Source organism: Pteronotus mesoamericanus, unplaced genomic scaffold, assembly GCF_021234165.1.
Source record: "Pteronotus mesoamericanus isolate MK-2021 breed Mesoamerican mustached bat unplaced genomic scaffold, CSHL_Meso_final contig_20, whole genome shotgun sequence".
Taxonomy (NCBI): Eukaryota; Metazoa; Chordata; class Mammalia; order Chiroptera; family Mormoopidae; genus Pteronotus; species Pteronotus mesoamericanus.
The window spans coordinates 82,651,138-82,663,609 of record NW_026555085.1 but is presented as its reverse complement, the minus strand read 5'-3'; the positions used below and the strand labels follow the sequence as shown (position 1 = coordinate 82,663,609).

At 37.8% G+C, this 12,472-nt stretch overlaps 1 pseudogene; it reads right to left on the bottom strand.

The window, feature by feature from the left end:
• Window positions 1-10,601: 10,601 nt before the first annotated feature.
• LOC129066930 (nuclear RNA export factor 2-like) lies at window positions 10,602-11,650 on the bottom strand (annotated as a pseudogene).
• Window positions 11,651-12,472: the final 822 nt, after the last annotated feature.

Genomic DNA, 12,472 nt, shown 5'->3' with positions numbered 1-12,472 from the left:
TGATCTCTGATGAGATCCTTCACTAACCCACCGGACTCCTGCTGTCCTTGTCCAAACTGTCACCTTTATGAGGGTAGAGGTTAGTGACACTAGGCGCATAGACTGCGGGATGTCAGCTGTAGTGACGTAGTGTGGATGGAGTGTCCCGGCACGTGCGAAGTGAAAGACTGTAGCCCAGAAATAGAGGCTAGAGACACCCACGTGCCCATGATTGCTAGTGAAGCCTCACCGCCAAGCACCCAAAGACGATATGGCCTGGATAGGTCAAAGATGTCACAAGTTTTCCCAGAAGGACTCACATGTGTAAGACAGACCTCCATGCCAGCTTAAACATGGTACAACCTAGTTCCTTTAGCTGCCAGAGACTATGGACAGCTGTGACCACATTTGCCCATCCTCCTGGTCACCAAGTTCCAAAGCTCTGAAATTTGGGGACTCCTCCATTTTCCCTCATTTTCAGTCTTTCGTCATATCTTACCAAATCATTCCAGCTGCCCTTCACACCATCCTTTTCTTTCCATTTTCACAGTCCCCATCATGCTCTCAACAACTTTCCTCTGATGGCATGTACAGTACAAGCAGCCCCCTAATCTCCTCAACGTTGGTCTTTTCTGACTCTGGTCTTTCATACAAACTGCCGAATTCCTCCAGAGTAAAGGCCACATTGAGCTTCAAAACTTTCTACCATCTGGCTTCTACCATTTGCCAGTCATTCCTCCCATGAGCCTCTTATTCCCAGGAAATGATTCAATTAGCAGCTGCTTAAACACGCTTTCTAAGTTTTGCTTCCTTACCTTCGAACTATCCTTCCCACCATGGATACCTTTTTGCTGTCTACCCACCAAGCCAAATGTTGTCGGTGTTTTCAAAATCTGCTCAACATTACCCACATTATTGTTTCTTCCTTTAAGAGCTGACAAAATTTAATAGCTATACTACATTCTTCACACTAGGTTTAAAGGTACTTATTGTAATATCAGGTTCCATATCACTTTGTGGATGTCTGTGTCCTGCTCCCAGATCAGAATATAAAGTCCCAGAGATCAAGAAGTTTCCTTTGTATTCTTATAACAACCAGGGCAGCATTTTGGAAGTGAATAAATGCTCCATAAATACTTGTTGGAGCCATCCAAGAGAAACAATCAAGGAAGGCTTTTCTTTCTCCTGAATACACAAGAACTGAATTCAAATTAGTATTTGCAGGATCACTTTACATCCTGTAATAGAGTCCAGGGGAAATTTTCTAAAGCCTCACTAAAGAGATTTGAGAAGCAAAATTTCATTTCCCTGCATATAAAGTGCTCTTGCTTGCTTTTGAACATCAGGTAACATGAGATGGAAGCAAACCAACTTCCTTGGTTAATAAGACACAAGTATTTTGAGAATTTCTGTTTGTATTTTAAGAAGGACTAATGATTTTAGCATATACTGTTAAAGTGATTTATGGAAAGTCATATACAAATTCTTATGAATAACACAAATGTTAATCAGGGAGAAATTTATATGTTCTGATTTATTTTTCCTATATCAGTATCAGAGGTGATTTTTAAATGTGTATGTGCATCTATATTTATTTATTTTGGACCAATGTTCTTTAAATCAAGATGAGAGGAAATGGAGCAATATGACCATAGTTGTTTCCTTTTTACCAGTCATGCCAATATTGCAACTTGCCATTAATTGGAGGCATTTTATAGAATTAATATGTGGCTTGTTTCCCATGTCAGTAGAGCTTTTGATGACTTATTCCCAGAGCTTATCCAAAATTTCTTAACATTTCCCATCTCCCTAAATGTGATAGTTTGATATACCTTACCTTCTAATAGTCAAATCCCTCTTTCCTAATTCAAATGTCCCTGTCTTTCCAATGTCCTCATGTTATAGTAACGTATGAAAGCGCTTCTAGGTTTCAGATCCATAGGGATTAGGCAATCAACCGGTGGCCCTCCTGCGTTCACCTTTACACTCCAACGCTTTCAAGTCTATCAGACAAGTACATTTTCTCTCCTTTCCCTCTAAGGACACATTGACAATAAGTTGAAAGACAATACCACTTCTATTTTAAAAATGACTTTTTATGATGGCTTCTCCTAAAAAAACGATGAGAATTTAAATAAGTGAAGAGAGGTTCCATTGACTTTGTAGAGCTCACAATTTTAAAGGATTGCTTTTATTCATTAGTTCCAAATTGCTTTGTCTGGAAAATAGTGCAACTACTCATTTGGTTTTTCAGATTGCACATGCTGTCATTTATTAAATAAATAAACTTTAATGACCCTTATTAAATTTTAATAAATCTAATTATTGTTGACATTGTTAGTTGTGGTAATGGCATGATGGGTAAACAAAAAAAAATCATCAGTTAGAAACGCATTTCTAAAAAACATTGTAGAAGAAATGTCATGATATCTGGGATTTGTTTTAAAATATTCCAGCGTATAGCCCTGGCTGATGTGGGTCAGTAGGTTGAGTACTGGCCTGCAAACCAAAAGGTCGCTAGTTCAATTCCCAGTCAGGGCACATGCCTGGGTTTTGGGCCAGGCCCCCATTTGGGGGTGTGCAAGAGGCAACTCAATGTATCTCTCACACATTGATGTTTCTCTCCCTCTCTATCTCTCCTTTCCCCTCTCTCTAAAAACAAATGAGTAAAAAAAAAAAAAAAAAATTCCAGCCTATAAAGGAGGAAATAGATGAAATAAGACTGGAAAAATGTTGAAAATTATTAAAACTGGATGATAGCTATATAGTGGTGTATTACATTGTCTACTTTTCTGTACGCTTGAAATTTTTCATGATGAAACGTTTAAACACTCCATAATGCTCTGCTCTTCTTGTTATATTATTACCTTTCCACTGCTCTTCAATTATACTCCCAAGGTATATACTGTACTGTATATCCTTCCCTAAGGAAAGAAGGGAAGAACCAAAGAGCCCATTGTGGATTCAGCCAGGGGTCAAACGTCACACTCAAGGTGCTGGTCACTTCTTTAGTCTCAAGGGTCTTGTGAAAACTGAGCAGGACTGACATCTGATAATGAATTTTCTCATTTGCATGAAACACCTAATATTATAGGAGTCAGTTTTATGGTATTACTTATAAATTTGTGCAGTATACACAATTATGAATGGATTTACATAAACTTTTGCTGAAAATTCACTATGTGTACTTTATAGATAATTACTGTGGGTTCTTTGGTGCTTGAGGATCATGAAGAATTGCATGTTCTATTACATAACAATAATACAAAGAGCAAGAAGAAATTCTCAGTGGCTCTGAACTTAACAGGGGCAGCTTTGACATGTAGAAAATATTTCAAACAAACAGTAATAAAGAATCCTTTATAAGTAAATTATATTTAGATGAATGAAGTTTTTTTGATACAAACACCACAAGAACACAAGGTAAGTAGAGCTCAGTGTGGAAAAAATGCTCATATGCAACAGTTTTCTCAAATGGGCCTCTAGTTATAAAATCAATCTGGACTTTCCGAAATAAAAAGTATAAGAAAGTGGCTAAGTAATAGAGAATTATTTATAGTTCTTGGAAAAATTTTAATTACTCACATCTGGAAATAATGCTTATAGTCTTCCCCAAGAACTGCCTCTCAAAACTAATTCCTTATTTCAGTGGCTGTTACCTGACCCTTGCCTGGCAGCTCCCGGGGGATTAGATCATATGCCAGAGAGGATGACTTCTGGGGCAGAGTGATCTTAGTGAAAAGACTTTAAAACCTTTCATAAGGAATAGTGGAAGAGAAGAGGGCTGGCTAACATGGAAATGGAAGGGTAAGGTGGTACAGAATAGCTACTTTTAAATATTTGAGATACAATTTTATAAAAGAGACAGTAGACCTGTTTTACGTAGGATCAGTGAGGGAAATTTCAAGGATCCAGATTTCAGTTAAACTTACAAAGAGCTTTCTAACAATTTGGAGCACTACTTTAGTGAAATAAATACTTTGAAGAAATTTATACTTAGCCTGCTTAGTGAAGTTTGAGAGATATTTTGCAGACTGCTCAAGAAGTCATCCACAGGAAGGTTCTTCTCTACACATTTTCTTTTTCTTGAGATTTATGTTTTCATTATATTTTTCACCACAGTTTTACTTCTAAAATTAAGTTTCCTATAAAGTAAGAACATATTACATTACCAGAAAATTCCACTAATAAAATTTAGGCCACTTACATATTTATGTGTGAAATATTTCATGCATTTATCTAATATTTTAGCAGACATATCTTTTTTTTTAATTGTGGTAAGAACACTTAACATGAAATTTGTCCTTTTAACAAATTTGTAAGTGTATAATACAGTAATGTCAGCTACAGGCACAACATTGTTAGCAGATTCCGAACTTAATCATCTTGCGTAACTGAAACTTTATACTTTCTGAACAGCAACTCCTCATTTCCTCCTCCCACGGACCTGCTTCTATGTTTGACTACTTTGGGTAGCTTTATGTAGTATCATGCAGTATCTGTCCTTTTGTGTCTGGCTTATTTCACTCGGGAAATTGTCCTCAAGTTTTATCCATGTTGTTTTAAATGGTAGGGTTTCTTTTTTTAAGGAAGACTAAAATTTCATCGTATGTATCTACTACATTATCTTTATCCATTCCAGTGTCCATAGACATTTAAGTTGTTTCTTCACCTTCGCTATCGTGAAAAATGCTTCAGTGAACATCAGAGTGCAAGTAACTCTTTGATTTCCTGATTTTCACACATTTTTTGATCCTAGGTCACATCAAGAGAAAGGGTTTGTGCCAAATTGTAAATTGATGCACTGCTTCCTGTTATGGAGACTTGTTAGGGAAAAACAAGTCAATGGAACTACACAGAATACTTAGTGACATCTTTGAGTACTCTGCAATGGCAGAAATTCATCCATTAAATAGTAAATACTAGAGACTTCACAGTAATCACAGTATCACACTATAAAACATATTTAAGTGGAATGTCCTTTTTAACAGTAAGATTTATATCCCCCTGATTGAGGATATGCTTGAAAGTCACACATTTCAATAGTGTAAATTTAAAAAATAAAGAATCATTGCTGTTCCCTGGGACTTATCGTAAGAAATGTATTAGATGGATGTGCACTAGGCAGAACCTTTAGGTTGAGTGAATAATACATGTTGCATGTGTACATGTGCTACTATTTAAACATATAGATTCTGTTATGATTAGAAAATAAGAGTTCATCTTAAAGTGCTACTGAATTAAAATAGCTCTTCCTTAATATATTTTTTCCGAACACTTATACTAACAGTATTATTTTTGTTAGGTTGAAACCAAAATACTTTTTTTTTAATCTGGTGAGCATTCTTACACAATGAGGTGTCGTTGTTCAGGGCCTCTGCTTACAGCTGGGCAGTTTGCAGACTGCAGATTGCAGATTGCGTGGAGTGAGGGTGCTGGTGGGGGCTGGACCCCACCCTCACGTGCTTAGCCAGCAGTGAGCCCTGGCAGCGAAACTGCATCAGGCCTAAGGCGACCAAGCATCCCCACTTGCCCAGGGCTGAAAATCCTAAAAAAAGCCTGGAAACCCTGCAGTCCTTGTCAGAGTGGGATGGTTGGTCACCCGTTCAGAGCACAGATGCGCCATGGGTGCTAGCGTCATTCTTGGAATCTTGCCCATAGAACTGCACTCCTGAAACAGTTGAAATCATCAAGCTATTTTTACACTACTTCTTTTCTCCTTATGTTTTCAAGGTGAAAGAGCCATGTCATCATGCCAACATCCTGACCAAGCCCGATCCAAGAACCTTCTGGACCAATGATGATTCAGGTATTATTGGAAAAATGGACTCTGGCCCTGTGATGTACAGTGTTCTGTAGCAAAGCACGACACGAAGACAAAGTTTAAGAGGACTTTTTGGTTTTACTTGTTTCTACCTAGTCCAACACTTGCATATACCTCACAATTATTTTTTTAATAATACAAAACCCTTTATGATATCTTTTTTTTTCCAATAAACATATATACCATCAGGTGCAGCTTTCTGGATTTTAAAGTATATTTAAGTGCTGGGGACAGGGGGTGGAGAAGCAGAGAAATGAGTCCAGTTCCTGGAGTGGGTGGCAGAGGAACAGCATAAGGAGGGCAAGTACCCAGTTTGTCTCCCAGGGGAAGGAAGGCATTCAAAACCTTCAGAATGCTTCGTGGAAGGCAGGCATGACTTATTCTATCAATTCAGGTGTATAAATCGAATCAGAATCAGAGGAAGGCCACTTTCTAAGATCAGAGAATATGCTTCAGGTTATATAATCACACTCAGACAAAGGGCAGGGTATGTTCTTCTAGGAAATGGAAGATATCTTTTCATTCTTTTTCACAAACACATGGAGCCAAAAGGCCTAATTGCACCAAGTAAAGACATTGGAAATGAAAAGGGAAGGTTAAGCAAAAGGAGCTAAAGTAATTAAAAGAGTGCTACTAACGCTTTCACTCCTTCTAATTAGATCGAGAACCCGTGACGATACCTAATATTTGTATTAAGCCTCATAGTTTCACAAAGCGCACTCACAAAGTTTTCATTTAGTGTATGTGGCAACCCCAGGAAAGAAGGGGGCGGGCAGCCTGTGCTCCTGCCCCTGAGTGAGAGAGATCAGCAGCAGAACGAGGTGAGCCGACTACTTTAAAGCTCATGACCAGAAAACGCTGGGCCCAGGAGGGAGACGGACAGCCTCTGAGCCCAGCTCTATGCCTCACTTCCCAGGAAGGAGCCGCTCTCTTGTGAGAGGCAGCGTGGGCTAAATCCGTGCTTTAATCTTTTCTTCATAAAAGAGGGTCAGAGACCATGGCTATTAGCAGACGCGTGAGGGGTTCAAGAGGGGGCCGAAGAACTCTCTAATGCCTTTTTTTCCAAAGACCAGGCTTATGGTCTAATGTTGTTATCAATTTCATCTGTCAGCAAAATTGTTCTGTCTTGTTTTATGTCTTTTGAAGAAAAATGAATAAACATGAAAGTGAATTGGCCTATTTATGCCATCATTTTGGTCCATTAGCAGAACAGCCGCAGAATAAACAAGCCATCCACTGGCTAAGATGGCTGTTAAGAGCTACAGCACACATGTTGTGAAGAAGCCATGTAGAAAAAACATAACAATTAAAAAATAAATGATTCTCAAACTAACAAGAATGGAATGGGAGATGAATGTGTATGGACAGGGCCAGAAAATGATTCTCAGGCACTTTTCAGAGCCGGAGAAAGGGTGACAAGAAACATTAATACAAAACATATATAGAAAAAGAAATGGGAGTAGTTCAGATCTATTCATTTGTAAAACCTAAAAAACATTATTTTTGTTTCATCAATGGGGTTACAAAGATATAGCTTCCCTCTTGAAGCAGCTCATATAATGAGGATCATCCTAGACTAGGGGTTATGCTCAGTGACTCTTTCAGTGGGGGAAGGAGCTAGTGCTTCAATCACTTACTGAGATCAGAATATGCAAATCTCCACCTATAATGGTAGAATTATCTTTTGCTTCTTAAATTCAGTTGACTTTTGCTTCACATATTTTGAAGCTCTGATATTAAACACATATACTTTTGTAATTGCTGTGATTTGCTGATAAATTGATCACCATTATAAAATGTTCTTTTTTATCTTGGTGCAAGTCTTTTTTAAAGTCTATTTTTTCAGATATTAATATAGCCAAGCCAGCTCTCATGCCTACACTTCACGTGGTGTATCTTTTCTATCCGTTCACTTTCAACCTATTTGTGGCTTGTACTTAAAGTGGTTTTCTTACAAACCTCACATAGTTAGGTTTCCCCTTAAATCCTATCTGACAATCTCTGTTTTTTATTTGGAATGTTTAGACCACTTATACTTTATGCGATGGTTGAGCTCACTAGATAAAACTATACCATCTTGCTATTTATTTTCCTCATATCCCTTCTTTTCTCTGTTCACCTATTCTTCCTCTCCCGACTTCTCTAAGATTGTTTGAATACTTTTTAGAAATCAATATTAATTTATCTATTGACTTAGTGGTGGCTCTAGGGACAACAATAACTAACTTTTAAGTTTTCACAGACCATTGCAGAAACTTGAAACAGCACAGGTCCGTTTTCCTTACTCCCCCTTCCATTTTTTACATTATGGTTGTCAAAAATGTTGCTTCTGCATATGAAATAAAGCCTCTATTACAATGTATTTCAAGAAAAACAAGAGAAAAACATCTTTTATATTTACTATAATGTTTACCACTATGATATTTTTCATTTCTTCTTGAAGACCCAAGTTTCCCTTAAGGATAATTTCCTTTTAGCCTGCAAAAGCTTCTTTTTGCATTTCTTACAACACAATGATTCTCTGGCAATGGTATCTCTTAGTTCTCTTTTATCTTCATGATATGCCTTTGTGAATGAAAATATCTTTGTTTTATTCTTGAAAGATATGTTTTCTAGATCTGGAGTTCTGAGTGCTCTATAACTCTAAAGATATGGGTCTATCCTCTTCTGATCTTTATAGCTTCTAAGGAGAACTCAGTGACTGTTTGTATTAGTGTTACCCTGCATGTAATGTGTTGTCATTCACTGGCTGTTTTGATTTTTTAAAATCTTTGGTTTTTATCAATTTGATTATAATGTCTTTAGACTAGGATCTATGTTTTTTTAAGATATGTACTCTCAGGTTTAGGAATTTCGATGTTCTTCTAGTCTATTCATAGTTTTCTGGGCACTTGACTCTGAGGGTGCAATTGTTTCTGCTGCGGTTCTGCACTGCAGCGTGCCTTTTCTCCTCCAGCCTATCAGCACTCTAACTAGAACTTTCCCTAAAGCCGTCCATCCTGTTCAGTGTAAACACGAGCTGAAGCAACTCCACAGCTATCTTTCTGCGACATGCAAATTTATGAGCCTGTAAATGGATTCTTTACAAAGGCAATATTCTAGTCACAGTATGAATTTTATTATGTTAACCTTTTCAATTCCTGAAATAATTGTGATAAAATGATTCCATCATTTCCCATGGAAGATATATTTCAGTAAATGGGATATTTCCATTCAAAGCCAGCATCATCAGAACCTATTTTATTTATTTAATCTGATACATAGTGTCTTGATACCTAGTGTAAGGAGAGTTAAATATTGGAGGGAACTCATCCACTTTGTTTGATAGAAATAGAATTTAAATTTAAAGTTATTTTGTTTTGATGTAAGGAATCATTGAGGGCTAGCTTACCCTGAAATCTGGTGAGATTGCCTAGCTCTGCATACTCACTGTCTTTTTGCTTCAGCTATCAGAGGACAAGACTTGCAGGCTCAGTTACCATATGCAGATATTGATAGTTGGAGAAACACAAGTAATTTTTAAGAAGTTTTTTAAAAATATTGTATAAACATAGCATATGTTTGTCATAGGAAAGAAATGGAAAATAGAAAAAGAAAGAAAATTAACCACCCATAATCTTACCACCGATACTTTTTCTTTATTCGACTCTCTCATGCATTCCCAGCATTCGTTCTGACAATAAGCAAACAGGCTGCACAAGTTTAGGCTCTTTACTATCTTTATTTTTAGGCTTTGAGACTTGAGTTGTTTGTTTCTGCACACCTTTGTTTTTCAATTGCAGGTCCTAGAGTGGCCTGTAATATCCTCTTAAATTAGAATTTCAAGGTAGGGTGAGTTTCCCCATACTTTCGGAATGTATGTTTTTCCCAGTACTATTATTGGCGACACACATAATGTCCTTTGCTTAGAGGAAGTAAGAATAAATAAAGTGGTTAAACAATAAGGTTTCTTTTGCAAGGGCCATGATTTTAACCAGCCACTCATTTTGCTGGGTGAAAATATAAGTCCTTGATGTCTTTCCTGGGCCTTGAAATCTCCTGTTAACAAGAACATGTGCTTGTACCATTGGGATGTTTAAAATGTCTAGATTTCTTTCAAGAAAAAATTAAAGAAAAAGAATCATTCTTATACAAAATTTTTCCCAGAGAGAAAATTTAGTTTCCACTTATATTTTCAGATCATGCATTGCATTTTTATATTTTTTAATGATTCATCATATTTAAAAATTTAGCCCAAATTTCTGAAAATATAGAAATCATAAAATGGTATATTCATATTTATTCAGGAGCAGTAATAGTTTGTATATGAAATGTAGAAATAAAATGATTCAATTTGAAAACATATGGGCCACAGAAATATTTTAGTATTCAGAGAATATATAAAGATAGATCATTGAATTAATATAGGAGGAAGGACTTCATTATATAGATTTTTTTAAGTGAAGAAACATAATTTCTAGATTTTTTTGAAAGCAAAAATACTCTCATATTTATATGTAGAAAACAGTTGCTTCATCTCTTAAAGCATGGCATTATCTAACAAAAAAAAATCTGCTTTTTTTTTGTTAACACAATCTGCTTACGTGGAAACTTTCCTTCTGATACATGATAGCTAGTGTAGCTTTTGCTTCTTGCTATTAGAGATAAAGCATTTAGCAAAAATCTATGGGTCTATGGAAATCTCTGTTTTTCTTTTTTTGCAACATAAGTCTTTCATAGAAAAATAAACAAGAATCAGGAGTGCGGAAAATGTAGAACAACTGTCAGACTTCAAGGTAAACTTTGGCTTCCAGGTCAATCAGCCACCAACCTTAGTCATGGATGCAGCCTCAGACTGGAGGAGAAATATAGCAAATATGATGAGGATGAAAATGTGAACACCTACAAGCTCCTTTCCCAGGCTTTGTTTACAAAATCCTAGGCCACTGCGTGAAGATCTCATCTGGGATCTTGCCATGTATTTCCGAGACCATCAGAGGCTCATCTGAGACAGGCTGAAGGAAACCTGCAGCATTTCTTGCTGCTCCTGAGAGAGTGGGCTTAGAGCTGCAGCAGGGTGTGGGTATTTGGGTAGACAATGTGCTCTGAGTCTGCTTGGGGGGTGGCATCCCTCACAAACAGTTCATCATTCACGACGAACATACTGGAGTTGCTGGCGGGGTAGCGACAAAGGTCCAAGTGAAGGCACGCACAGAGCCCTGAGGCCTTCCTTACACTTTTTTGAACACCCTGATCACACAGGAGATCATGCTTTTTGACCGGAACCTCATGTCCAAGTCAAAGGAGCTGAGGTCATGCTGAGTTTTGGGCAACACACAGAGAGCACACAATGTCACGCTTTGTATGTTTCAGCAGCTGAACATGCAGTTTAGGGTCTTTGAGGTTTTTCATATTCCTGTTATTTTTGAAGTACTCTAACAAGCTTCTTGGTCTGGATCTTGAGGTTGAAAGGAATGGTCAGGGAGAAGCAGACCTCATTGTGAGAAGCACCAAGGAGACACTGCCGGTCTCCAGAGTCATTTATCAAGTAATATTGCTGCAGGAATTGCAGGACTTGACTCTTCACCGCATCAGACCCTTAGTTTTTTTATAGGGCTTTATTAAGTAGAGTCTGTCAATATCATTGGTAATTGGTGGGGGTAAATCGTGGCCATTTAAGCACAACAACTTAGGGAAACATTTACTGATGGCAATTACGTAGGTGGATTGGTCTGGGAAGGTGCAGTACAGATCTTGGAGCTTCGGGTCTTCGATCTTCTGCAACTCCCAGAGAGGGTTAATCTCATTTTTTCGAGAGGTTCGGGATCTTGATTGAGAGGACCATCTGCATAATATCAGATAGGCCATTTAGCTGGAACAAACTGTTGTTGTGCAAGTTCAAGGACAACAGCTCAGGAAATTCATTTTGATGCTCTGCAGGATAGCAGTAATGCAGTTTCTTCTAGTCAAGATTACATCAATATCATGGCCCACTAAGTCTGGGTCAGAGCAGAGCAACTGGAGATCAAGAGCTTTCTGGAAGACATCATATCGTTTGTTCGTGGTCAGTTTTAGCTGTCCCATTTTTTCTTGCTCCAATTTATCCCACACAGAGTAAGGTACAGCGGAAGTACTGACAATGATAGATATGTTTTTGTTCTCCTCATCACAAACCTTATAGCTGACAACCATAAATGCAGAGGCAGAGCAAGCATCCTAGACAAGAACCAGGCCCTGTGTTGTACATCGTGAAAGTCCACTGGAGTGAAGGGGACACTCCAGTGGTTCTCAATTGAATTCATGACCCATGTCTCATCATATTTTCTTCTATAAGGAACTGTGATCTTGAACCAACTTGATTGGGTTTCATCTTGTATGTTCTCCCCCATTTCTCTCTTGAGATGTTTTCTATGACTCCACAGAATAACACAGATTTGGCCTTCATTATGTAATTTCATTCTCCTCTTGTTGTGTCCCATAGTATAGGGAGTGTGTCTTACTTGGTACTTCTGGACACCCCTCATCTTCACATTTCCAATATCCTTCTGGAGGTGTGAAGACTGAAGCTCTTATGCACCACGTTGATAACAAGAGTTTCTCTTGCCAAATTACCTCGAAAAGAACACCAACATTTCTTTCTTCCTTGAGGTGAGCTACCAACATCATTGTCTTCTTCATTTCTGTATGTGT